Below are 13,307 nucleotides of genomic sequence, written 5' to 3' on the forward strand. Positions count from 1 at the left end.
AGGGTAGAGATGCCAATATTTTCCCAGCCCCGAAACCCTGATAGTGCAGTTAGTTGTGGCAGGCGGCCATTGTTCCATAGGGTGGTCTCCTGGGTCAGTGTATTCCACCACCCCATCCGTCGCAAGGCCTGTCGCCAAACCTGGAAGACCACCTGGGCCGCCGACGGCAGAGTCCCACCCTACTTTTTGGCCTCTCTTTTATCACTCCCTGTTGATTTTGAAATTTTGTTAATTAATTTTATATTGCAATCTCTTCAATCAATTGTCCAGGGAAACCATCAAGCGATTGGATGAATTTCTCCTGGAATTATATCAAAAATCTAAACGTACCATTTATATAACAAGGGTCGGGGATTATTATATCAGTATCTGTAAATTAGCCTATACACGGGTGTGTAGTTTATGCCTTGAGCGAAATGATAACGTAACCCACTTTTCCCCCTCTGTCTATAGTGAAGCTTTTAGCAAAGTATTAATGAAGTATGATCTCATCTTTTCAAGTGATGGCCGAAGTCCAATTAATGCCACAGTCCCCACATTTACAGGGAACCATGCTGGCAGCACTGTTGAACTCATTCTGGTAGCCACTGAACTATTGCCCCACATTACCGGTTTCGAGGCTCTCGACTGTTGCATAAGCGACCACAACCCACTTTACATTACTCAGGATTCCCTTATCCAAAAGCCAAAGCCCAAAAGAGCTGACAATTTAGAAATACATCACAGAACAAGGGCTTAAACCTAAAGTGTAATAAGGTCGATCCAGCCATGTTTATCCAAACCGTAGTTAACAGTTCTAGAGCGGCCATCATGAATTGCTTAACTGATGGTCTGGGGCCCAAGGAGATTCAATCCGCTTTTTAAAAAAAAGTTTCTAGCTCCATCTTAAATAACCTCACTCTTACAGCTGCCCCTAGAGAGCCGTTATGTCGCTGGTTTAACGCAGCATGCTCAGTGGTTGCTCTGAAGAAATGCCCATGAGTAGCGCAACGTTGATGAAAGGAAAAGGGAAATTTGGTCTAACGCCTGGGAAGATCTCAAAATGCCAGAGAAATGAAGGACAGTTCCAAATTTTGGGAGGGGATTAATTGGCGTTTCTTTAAGGAATCTGACACTGCAAATATTGACGCATCATTGAGATAGAAGCCTTGTTGTTTCATTATACCAACAAGTATTATTTATACAGGGATTAACTTGCTCTCCGCCAACATTAGCCATTAGTGATCTCCAAAATTCAATCACCATGGATGAGATCACCATAGCCATAAATAAGTGTAGCCCTAGCAAGGCACCGGAACCTGATGGCGTTCCTGTGGATAAGTTTAAGTCTAACATCCCCCCTTTGGGCCCCATTACTAACAAATGTATTTAGATCAGTAACCCAGAGGCTTAGTCCCAACTCTTGGAAGACTGCCTAATAAGTTCCAATATTTAAAAAAAGAGGACAGATCCTAACCGTCATGTTCTCACGCGATCTCGCTTCTCAATTCTAGCATAAAAATTCTGGCCAGAGTTTTACTGTCCCGCCAAGAAGAATGGGCCTCAGCAAATACAATTCTATCTGAGGCTCAGCTTGGTTTTAGACCTAGTGTAGGGACAATCGAACAATGCCTAAACCTTTATTTAATTCTGGAGAAACACAGAAAGGTTCTAAATGAATCTGTGCACTTGGCTTTCATCAATTTATCATTTGAATCGTGATAAGCTGTGGGACCTACTGGGAGTGACCGGAACTTTTAACACTTAAACATTCCCTTCATGAAGAACTGACTGTAAGGGTGCATTACGGCCTGTCAGGCGAATGCTCCCCCTATCAACTCTTCTAGGGGAGTAAGGCAGGGATGCATCCTGGCCCCCTTTCTCTTCCTCTTATATATAAATGATATAAACTCCTTTCTAATAGAGAACTGGAAAGAAGTACCACAAATGGGGAACAAACCTGTGCGTGTTTTATTGTATGTGGATGATGAGGTACTGATCGCCCGTATGGCACATGGGCTTCAGACTCTCCTCAATTTATTTTTGGTATTCATGAAAGACTTGGCTCTTCAAGTTAACTCAAAGTCTTTGATCGTGACATGTGGCCGACCCAGCACAAAGTCTAAGTCGTTTTGTATTTTAGCAAACTAAAGAATTTCAACTACTTGGGAACTCTTTTTAACCAAACACTTTGCTGGACACTCTTGAAGCCATATTAAAATTTTCCAGAAAGTTGTAAAAAAAAAAACTGTAACCGAAATGTTGGGCCTCTATAAGAGTGAGTGTATCTCTGCAGGAATCTATGGTGCCTGGCTGTGGGGCTTCAACAAAGTCAGGACCCTTCAAAGAGCAGAAAACAGTTTTACCCATAAATTACTGCCAGTCCGGGCAGTACAGCCACTTTAATAAGCTATGAAGAATTGGGGCTGGCATATTTGGAAGATGGATTAGCTGGCCCGCTTATTGTGCTGGGTAAAAATATGGGGCACACCTGAGGCTGCAGTAACTAGAACCTGTGCTGCCAATTCCATGTTACTAAATAAAGCAAATCAGAACACAAATCAGAACACCTGGGTATCTTATGTGAAAAACACATTTAAGCCATAAGGCCTAATGAATCTGTATGATGACCCTTCCACTATTGGGCACGAACACAAAATGTGCATCAAACTACACCTAGCATGTGCCCATACCAAGGTTTCCATTTTTAGGTATGCTTTTGTCTCTGCAACACATAGCTTGGAACTTCACATAGGGTGGATTTAGAATCCCACCTATCAGTATTGGTTAACAAGATTCAAGCTGCAAAAGGTGCACTTTAAATTTGCTTTTCCCACAGCTAGGGGTTGAAACAGGGATCTCCTGCCTTGCCGATGTGACAGCACCTCAACACAGAGCACTAATCACCTTAGCTTATTATGCACTTTATACTCGGGCCGAGATGCTCCTTTCTAGTTCCAATGCTTCGCAAATCAATTTTGAGACTTCATAGGGAATAACTAACATTCCTGCAATCCCAAGGCTTGCACTATTTATTTTTACATTTAAAATGTTATATCTGGAAAAGATATGAAACCTAATGCATCATTTCTTGAGGTTGAACCATGATTTTTCATGCATGCTTCCAATATATGTCTGATGATCATTGGGCTACTTGCCTCTGGATCTTTTTGATGGATTGTATGTTATTATCTCTGCACTACGCTTTTATGGCTTCTAGCTGAATAAAGTTTCCTTTGACTTGACTTGAACAATCCAATCAACTACAGAAGGCAATAAATATTTATTTCAAATTTAAAAATAAAATAATTTAAATAATGTGAAAGCCCAGTTACCATCAACATAAATGTAACTCAAAAAGAAAACTAAATGGTGAAGCAAGGCTCCCCGGTACAAGTAAATAATACATATGTGCCAAGCAGGAGTATTTAGGAGATCGTTTTCAAAGAAAATAAATGAATTAATTTAGGAGTTATGGCACAGGTGGCTGGACGAGTAGGCTTTCAGCATCCTTACCTGGCAGGGGTGGTCTCTGTGATCCTGCAAGAGACCTGGACAAAGCCCATTCAAAATAAATCTTAACTGTAAACTCATTTCTCGCCAATTCGTCTAGTATCTACTTTCCTTTTGTTGAAAATAATATTAGAGAGCGTTGTGACCAAGCAATTGCATCCCTTATGGTATCGAAACTGCACGCTGAATGGAAACAGTTTGGTTTTGACATTGGTACTAGACAGGAATTTTCTTTATGGATTTATTGATTTAAACAGTGTAGTGATCTGCTTGGAAATCCCACTTCAAAAAGCCTCTGTTATTTGTTCATCGTGAGTTGATGGTCTCAGCTGATGAGTCAGTGTGGCACTTCAAAAGTTAGATTTTTTTTTCCATTTTTTTTATGAGACGTTGCAACAGTATCCACTTGCATATTTTACTCCGTGTCCTCCACGTAGCTTTCAAGTGTATACTAGTAAAATTTCAATAACATTTCAATTCAAATGAACCTCTCTTCCAGAGACGGAGCGAGGGGTAACTTTCTCAGACTTTAACCGTGCTGCGCAGTAACGTCCTTTCTTGGGAACTCCTTGCCAGGCCTTTCAACCCACACCCAGGCAAAGCCGCTATCCAGCTGCCGCCACTGATCGAACATGATAGCCAATTGCGTGGGGCTAGCTGCCAGCAGGGCACAGACACACAGGGTCAGGGGGGCGAGAGGACTGCTGCACCCCTTTAAGGATGTGTTTTATTTTCCAGCATTGGGTGGGGTCGGGCGCATAGTCCTTGTTGCACAGGGCACAAGTCGTAAAAAAAGAAGTGGAGGGGACGCTGTCACCGGAAGTGACGCCATGACAGGAAGCGACGTCATGAAGGTGCCAAGCTCCTCGTCCCAAAGAGGCCAAAGAGTGAAGTCCAGCTGTTTGGCAGGGAGGACGGTGTTCCCCCGGTAAATTTAGTGGGGGGACCCCGTCCACCCGCGTGGTACCCCGACTCAAGCCCTGTATGTTGCATCAAGGCACTGTGCAGCCCTGCTTTGAAGCTCTTCCAGAGTAAGCGGCCGCTGTCTTTCCAACCCGCTGCCTCAACAGAATTTTTCTCTGGCCCAGGCCCACATTGGTTTACCAGAGGTGAATTCGTTTGTTTTGAAAGTAATTTCTCTATTAGCAAATAACGAAAAAACGGGAGGCCAACATTATGCCTTGTTTGAGTTTCTGCACGGTCACTGGTTGGATTGCTGTTCTCACAGATAGATATTATCAAGGAGTTATTTTCCTTGGACTCAAAAATACTTCCTTTCTTACCATACAAGCCCCCCGCGCAGTCCCAAGGTACGCCCTGCTGCTAGGACATTTATATTTGGAGTGCTACTTTATCAGGGTTTTCTACTTTTTCTTCTTGAAGGACGTGCTGGGTTGAATTGTTGATAAACCAATTACAGCGTCAAACAAGCATTTGCAATGCAATAGGTCTCCTATTTACAAAAGTTTAAGCTATTGTCATTTACAATGGCAATAGCTCAAACTCTTGTGAATGCGAGACCCATTTCACTTCAAAGGAGCGGCCACCAATGTCCGGGGCTGCTTGAAAGTGAAAGAGCGCATGGTGAGGAATCACATTGTGCCTGCGGTAGGAGAAACCCATTAAAGAAAAGAGTGCTTACAGGCTAAATAAGACATACCGTGTAGCAACCAAAGTAAAAGGACAAGTTGTCATGGGAGGTTACAAATGCAGACAAGGCGGTACCAAGGAGGGTCTAACAAATCTAATAACGACTCGCAAGCCAGCATTTACGAAGGACAATGACACAAGCCAATGACCAATATGGGCGGAGAGTGGACGGGGCTTCAAAGCCATACGTCAATACTGCATGCCTCGCAGCAGCGCATCCGAATACTGCCCGGACTTGACCTACAAATGACCGAGCATGCTTCTGCAAGCTACCTGCAGATGAATATGGTCCCAGGAGAGAGACTTATTACTGCAAACCGCACCGAGAGGACCAATTTGCCTCACAAAGCACCTCCAAACAGAGTCAGTGAAAGTTACTTGTCACCATTACTAAAAGTGATTGGATTTAAACTGTTGGCGATCAGAAAAAGCTGTTCACCCAGTTAACAATAGATTTGAGCCTAGGAAGCTACAATTGAGAGTTTGAGATGACAGAAGCATCCAAGTTCCCCTCTAAGGCAGGTCAAGTGATTCTGGCTGCACTGCCCCCAATCATTGCTTATTGTTAGATTGCCATCATCCGGTCTCTGTTTAAAAACGCCGTAACTAGGGCATCCTCTCATGAGTATCCATCTATAGCTAGGGGTGGACTTAGCAAAAGCTTTATTGCCTGGTTGAGGCCCAGAGGAAGGGCTTGTGACCGGAACTCCCATCTATGAAGTAGGACTACACCATGTCCCTCCCTCGTGTTGCCTACACACCATGCACCTCACCCTATGATCATGCACGAATGTGTGACATTACAGCACATACCTTTACCAGATATGCCTTTTCCCCACAGCCCTTACCACACATGGTCAGCCTGTGTAAGGTGCCACTATCAAACCCTGAGCCCGAAATTTACTCTTAACTCCCTTTAGTACTACTCACCATAAACCCTAAAATTACCCATTCCTCTCTTTACAATCGCCCACTCCTAAAACTTAAAATTATCCTTACCTCCTTTTACCACTGCCCACCCGTAAGCCTTAAAATCACCCTTATTTCCCTTTACCACTACCCATAACACTAAAATGACCCTTATTTATTTATTTATTTATTTATTTATTTATTTATTTATGTTAAACGTTTTATATAGCGCTGGCTAGACCCGGAGGTATCAGAGCGCTTTACATGAGCATCAGATCATAGTTACAGGTTACATCGTTACAAAGGTTACATAGTTCTTACAGCATGGCAACATAGTTACTTGTAAGGTTGAGATAAACAATAAGCACAAATACGTCAGGGGAAAAGAAGGCAAGGTGAGAGATTCCGGGGGGTGTTGGGGGTTGGAGTAGGGGAAATAGACAGATAATGAAGGTGGGAAAGAGGAAGGGAGGGGAGGGTGATAGTCTTACAACTGCCCAACCATAATCTTTTAAAAGAAAATACCCTTACCTCACTTTACCACTACCCACCCTCAAATTACCCACCCCCTAAACACTAAAATCACCCTTAGCTCCTTTTATCACTGCCCATCTCTAAATCCCCAAATTACTATTACCTCCCTTTACCTCTACCCACCCTAAACCTTAATATGACCTTTAGCCTCCTTTACCACTGCCAACCCTTAAACCCTAGATTTACCTTTACCTCCCTTTACTACTACCCAACCATAAATTCTAAATATACCCTTATCTCCCTTTACCACTGCCCACCCCTAAACCCTAACATTACTCTTACCTCCTTTTACCACAACCCACCCTAAAAGCAAAAATTACCCTATTCTCTCTTTACCACTACCCAACCCTAAAATTATCTTTGCTCCCTCCCTTTTCTACTACTCACACCAACCCCCTTTTTTAAAATAAATTAATTATGTTATTTAAAAAAAATACTTATTTGTGTGGTAAAGGCATGAGTGGTAAATGCATAAATATTTAACCTGCATGGTTAAAGCATGTGTCATAAAGGATGTGTGGTTAAGGCATTGATTGGTAAGGACGTTGCTGTAAAGGCAGGTTCTCTTCATGCACACACCATAAGCATGTACCTATACACACCTCACTCTGAGCCCAGGAATGTAATTCACATCCTACTCACTTGTACACACACATGCTACTGATAGGTTAAACTCTCAAACAATTGCATCATTGTACACTCAGCAATCAGTGGAGGCCCATGTACGTAAGCGTGGTGGGGCGGGGGTGGGAGGGTGGAAGTGGTTCTATTTTATTTTACCTATTGCGTCGTTCAATCAATCAATAAGTCAGGCGTTTGTTAAGCGTGACTACTCACCCGTAAGTGTCTCAAGGAATTGGGGGTAGGGGTGCAGGTTCCAGTCCATCAAGCAGGAGGTCCATCGAAGAGCCAGGTTTTGAGGTTTCTTGTGAAGATGGGAAGCAATGGTGTCTGCCTGAGGTGGAGCGGAAGGGAATTCCAGGCTTTGGCCCCGAGGAAGGAGAAGGAGCGGCCTCCCGATCTGGTGCGAGGGACTGCAGCGTAGGAGAGCTGGGCTGATCGTAGGGTCCCTTGCGGTGCATGGAATTTGAGTTGGCTTTTCAGATCCGGTGTTGTGGAGGGCCTTGTGTGTGTGGGTGAGCATCTTGAAGGTGACTGTTGCCTCGATGGGGAGCCAGTGGAGCATGCGCAGGTGCTGGTATATGTGGCAGTGTCTTGGCAGGTTGAGGACCAGTCTTGTGGCGGCGTTCTGGATGTTCTGTAGCTTGCGTGTGAGGTTTTTGTTTATTCCGGCATAGAGTGTGTTGCTGTAGTCAAGTCTACTGATGACCAGGGTGTGTGTGACAGTCTTTCTGTGTTCGAGGGGGATACATTTGAAGGTCTTACGTAGGCGGCAGAGGGAGTGGAAGCAGGAGGACAAGATGGAGTTGATCTGGCAGTCCATTTTAAGCTCTGAGTCCAGGATGATTTCCAGGTTGCGTGCGTGGTCCGTTGGGGTGGGCGGGTTTCCGCAGGCCGGGGCCACCAGGTGTCGTTCCAGGTGTCGGAGTTTGGGCTCATGATGAGTACTTCCGTCTTGTTGGTGTTTAGTTGTAGGCAGCTGTTTTTATCCATTTGGCAACGGCTTCCATGCCTTCTCGAAAGTGGTGTCTGGCGGTGTTGGGTTTGTTGGATAGGGAGAGGATGAGTTGGGTGTCATCTCCGTATGACACCATGTTGAGTCCGTAGGTTCCGACGATGGGGGTGAGCGGAGCCATATAGATGTTGAAGAGCGAAGGGCTGAGGGAGGACCTCTGAGGGGCTCTGCAGGTGGTTGGTGTAGGGTCCGAGAGGAAAGGGGGGAGTCTGACCCGCTGCGTTCTGCCGGAGAGGAAGGAGCGGATCCAGTTGAGGGCCTTGTCCTGGATCCCTGCGTCGTGGAGTCTGTGTATTAGGGTGTGGTGGGAGACTGTGTCGAACACCTCTGAGAGGTCGAGGAGGATGAGGGCTACTCTTTCTCCGTTGTCCGGAAGGGTGCAGATGTCGTTGGTTGCGGCGAGGAGGGCGGTTTCCGTGCTGTGTTTTTTTCTGAAGCCGGATTGGGAGGAGTCGAGGATGTTGTGCTCTTCGATGAATGTGGCGAGCTGGATGTTGCTGGCTTTCTATATGACTTCTGCAGGGAACGGGAGCAGGGAGAGGGGCCTGTAGTTTTTTGGTCAGTGGGGTACACCAAGGGATTCTTCAGAAGGGGGTTGACCGTGGCGTGTTTCCAGTGGTCGGGGAACAAGGCAGTTGCCAGGGAGCGGTTGAGGGTGTGGCGGAGCATGGGTGCAATGGTGTCGGCGGCTCTGTTGAAGCTGTGGTGGGGCAGGGGTCTGTGGGGGCTCCGGGGTGGATTGACTGCATGGTCTCAGTGTGTCTTCGGTGGTGAGGGCTGTCCAGTTGTCAGTCGCTGGCTTCAGGGGGTCGGCCGTGGTTGGTGGGGGTTCTTTGTGTTGGTTGTCTTCGTCAAAGTTGTCGTAGATGCTCTTGATTTTGTGGCGAAGGAAGGTGCTGAGTTTGGCACAGAGGTCTTGTGAGGGAGGGATGTCAGTCGACTGGTGGGTTGGGCGAACTCCTTGATGATTTTGAAGAGTTCTTTGCTGTTGTGTGCGTGTGTGGAGATTCTGACTTCAATCGCTTTTTTTCCTTGTTTTCCTGATGAGTTGGTGGTGGGCATTGGTAGCGGCTCTTAAGTTGGATTTGGTGTTCCTCCAAGCCTTTTTGAGGCGGCGGCAAGTGCGTCTGGACTCTCGAAGTTTGGTGGTAAACCATCTGGCTTTCTTGGCGAGGGTGTTGTTATTTTTCTTGAGGGCGCTATGGCGTTGGCGCTGTCGGAGATCCACCTGTGCAGGGTTCAGGCTGCAGTGTGGGGGTCATCATTTTCCGTGATGGTTGGGGTGGAGTTGCTGAGTGAGGAGGTGATCTGGTCGTCAGTGATTCTGGTCCAGTTTTTTCGTGTGAGCAGGTGGTTTGGATGGTGGGTGTTCTCAAGGTGAAGTGGACGCATGGGTGGTCGGTTAATGGGAGTTCGGTGGTGTGGCTGCAGGTGATGGAGTTTCCTATTGTGAAGAGCGGGTTGAGGGTGTGTCATGCTGAGTGCGTGGGTTCGGTCACGAATTGGCAGAGTCCGATGTTGTGGAGGTTGTCCTGGAGGGATGTGGTGTTGGGGTCCAGTTGTTTGTTGAGTTGGAAGTTGAGGTCTCCCAGCATGGTATAGTTGGTGGATGCGATGGCATGCGGGGAGATGATGTCTGTGATGGAGTTGGTGAACGGTCCGCCGGGTCAGGGGGTCAGTAGGTGAGGGTTCCTCGGAGGGTGGTGGTAGGGCTGCTCAGTATCTTGAAGTGTAGGTGTTCCATCATATCTGTGGGCTCATCGGGGAGTGTGCTCAGGCTGAAGGTGGATTTGTGGACGATGGCGATTCCTCCTCCTGGGCGGGAGTGGCGGTCCTTCCTGGAGATTTTGTATCCTTGGGGAATGGCGATGGCGATGTCCGGTCCCGAGGTGGTATCGGGCCAGGTTTCGGTGAGGAACGCTTTGTCCGGGGTGGTGCTGTCGAGGAGATCCCAGATTTTGGTGGCGTTTTTGTGGAGGGATCGGACGTGAGGAGGATGCATTGCAGGGTCTTTGGTTTGCGTGTGTTCTTGCAGTCTGGTTGTGCTAGGTCCGTGTTCCTGGCGGTACTGTAGGTGTGTCGGCAGAGTTGACAGCTGAAGGGTCCATGGGTGTCTGCTGGTGAAGCTAGCTTGCAGTTCTTGTTGCGGCCTGGGTTGAGTTTGTGGAGTGCCGCTGGGTTGTAGCATTGGTGTTGCGGAGGGCCAGGGTTCTTGGCATTCGTCGCAAGCGGGCGCAGACGGGCTTTCCTTCTGCACACCAGCGGCGCACCCGCTGCGCGCGGCCACCATTAAGTAGGGGTCGGGGAGGGCTGGACAGCTGGGAGGCAGGAGCGGGGGGGGCTGGATTGGGCCGGTCGCGCTGGTTGTGTTGGGGGGAGGGGCCGCAGGGGCAGCAGCAGCAGGGAAAAACGGGCAGGAAAAAGGAAAGGAAATTGAAGGAGGGCTAAAGAAAATAAGAGCGGAATAAGGCAAAAAGGCAGAAAAGTGCAAAGAGAGTGCAGAACAGGGAAAAAAGAGGGAGGAAAACAAGTGTCTCTTGCACCCCCCCACCCCGCTCTACCGTGCTTACCTGCACAGGCCACCACTGTCTGCCATCGCCAAATTATCTGACATTGGTGACATTGGTGACATCAGCACACAGCACAACCTAGATGTGCTCCTAATCACAGAGACCAAGCTCATATCTACTTTCACACAGATCGAAGATATCTTCATCCGGGCTGGGTACAGCATCCAGTGCATGGATCACATGCAGAATAACTCGTCATGATTCAAAGTTTATTTGGATTTGCCTCTTAAGTGAACCAACCCCACCCAAGTCTTCATGCTCACAGCAACCCAGCCAACCTTCTTCAAATTGATTTGTAGACCCCTTTGGCCAGCAAAACCTTCACCAATAAAATCTCAGACTTCACTTGCAGTCCTCTATTCAGCACAACAAAACAACATTCCTCAGACTTCAAACTTCCTGGTGACTCAAGCACAAAGGCTATGGAAGAATCCCTCCACTCTGGACAACAAGCAGCTCATTACTGAATTTACCTACTCTAAAAATATAATGCTCAACCTTCATCAGGAAAGCCTCACCCTCGCAAATCTGGATAGGACAGACAACTTCCCTTTTTCCATCATTCATGTCATGCCATTGAACCAAGGTTAATTGCATAGAAAAATACAATCATACCACTCATTCAAGTACTCTCCAAGATTTTGAACTTGTTCCTGATCATATCAAATGTTCATCCACTTCTCAGTGTATACAGCACTTCATGTGATACTTAACACACCATTGAAAACATCGTACTCCAAACCCAAATGCTCAGATCAGTGATTCTCACAAGATCTATTTGGAAACACACGTTCCATAAGGAGATTGGAAATGAATGGCAAAGGGCCCAATTCAAAGCACTCTGCTTGACACACAGATCCCTCATCAAGTCATCTGCTTCAAAACTAGCATCAGCAAAGCGACTAACAAAAACATAGAACTCTTCTAGGCTGTCAAGCACTGCTTCTATCTACTCCCACTTTCGCCATTTTCTTCTCCAACAAGGTAAACAAAATGGGAACCCACATTGACCACACCAAACCACCACCCACTTCGTCTCCTATACCCTATCACTGCACCCCCAAGGGACAATCCTCAACTTTCTCTTGAATACTAAACAAACAGACAATGTTCAACTCTAATCAAGATCGATCCCTATGAAGATGACAATGTGCAATCTTCCATTGTGAATTTCTTCCAGCTATCAGCTTTCACACAGTTCCTTCAATATCACGAACTCCTGCCTCATGCGAAAACATTTTCACTGCTAACTAAAAAATAGGAAACCTCCTGCCTTTGTAGCAAAAACATCCACTTTCAACCCAGGCAGGTCTAGCCAGCTACTGTAGCTGTCTCCTCTACTTTTCAGTGGAAAAGTTAGCAATAAGGCAATCGTCATTCAATTACAGGATCAGTTCCATAAGTATGATCTACCAAAGGACTCGCAATCTGACTTCAGATGATGCTAACATAAGGAGACCACAATTTTCAAGTGATTGATGATGTCTTAGAAAACAACAGTAATGATCCTTGGGTTTTGTTACCGCACTACCTATCTACAGCTGTGATACAGTGAACCACCAAGCATCGATCCATACACTGGAGGAACCAACTGTGGGTCCATTCTCTGCACAGAACCTGTTGGACAGCAGCATCCAGATCCCCTAATCGGATGATTACTGAGCTTGGCTATCTAGACAACCTCATGCTCTGCTGATAGCCGGTACAAAATTACTTGTGTTCAACTTCGACACAGGCCTCCCTTTCAAAGAAGACGTCATCAAGAAAACGAAGGCAACTTGGTATTAGCTCTCCCTGCTGCAAGAATGAGAAGGCCTGCCTACCTAAAACCGATTTCAAGATCACAATGCACACCTTAATCTTCTTTTGCCTGCATGGGGGGCAGCAGCAGCAGCTTCCATGACAGCGCACTGTGACCCCGAACCAACATCGTAATGCTGAAAAGCCTAAAGAAGTTGGACCCTGCACCCAACAGTGGAACTACATTGGCACCGCTCCAAACCCACATCATGTAAAAGATCATCTGCATCCCTTACAAGGCCATCAGAGAGGGCTCTGCATTCCTGATTGACAAAATAACCACCTCTGGCAGACATTACTAAACCAGGGCATCACCTAACCAGAAACCAGGATATTGCCGGACTGGAGATGAAGAAATGCAAGTAGGAGACTACAACAAGGCATGCCTGTACCGTTTACACACCCAGAATCTGAAGGTCCATCTGCTTAGATCTATTACCAAAAGCTGTGAAGTTTACTACTGTGTGGCAGGATATGAACTGTGCTTTGGTAATTTTAATAATGGAGAGGCAGGGATCTGCACTTCTTGTTCCTTCTGTGTCCCCTCCAGACGATTCCCCTTGGGCTCTAGCTTCCATTGTGCACAAAGAAAGACAGCAAGTACTGCTAAAGTTGTAGCTGAGCATGGGATGATGGGATGAAATGGGTTCATAAAACCTACCTTTATATCATGTGAGTTTTCTTGCATGCAACTGTCCTCTATTTCAAAATAATGG

At 46.4% G+C, this 13,307-nt stretch overlaps 1 protein-coding gene across 1 annotated transcript in view; it reads left to right on the plus strand.

The window, feature by feature from the left end:
- Positions 1–13,307, plus strand: part of NHLRC2 (NHL repeat containing 2) — a 1,046,453-nt gene that overhangs the window by 747,679 nt on the left and 285,467 nt on the right. The gene's annotated exons all lie outside the window — the stretch shown is intronic.

Source organism: Lissotriton vulgaris, chromosome 5 (genome assembly GCF_964263255.1).
Source record: "Lissotriton vulgaris chromosome 5, aLisVul1.2, whole genome shotgun sequence".
NCBI classification, from domain to species: Eukaryota; Metazoa; Chordata; class Amphibia; order Caudata; family Salamandridae; genus Lissotriton; species Lissotriton vulgaris.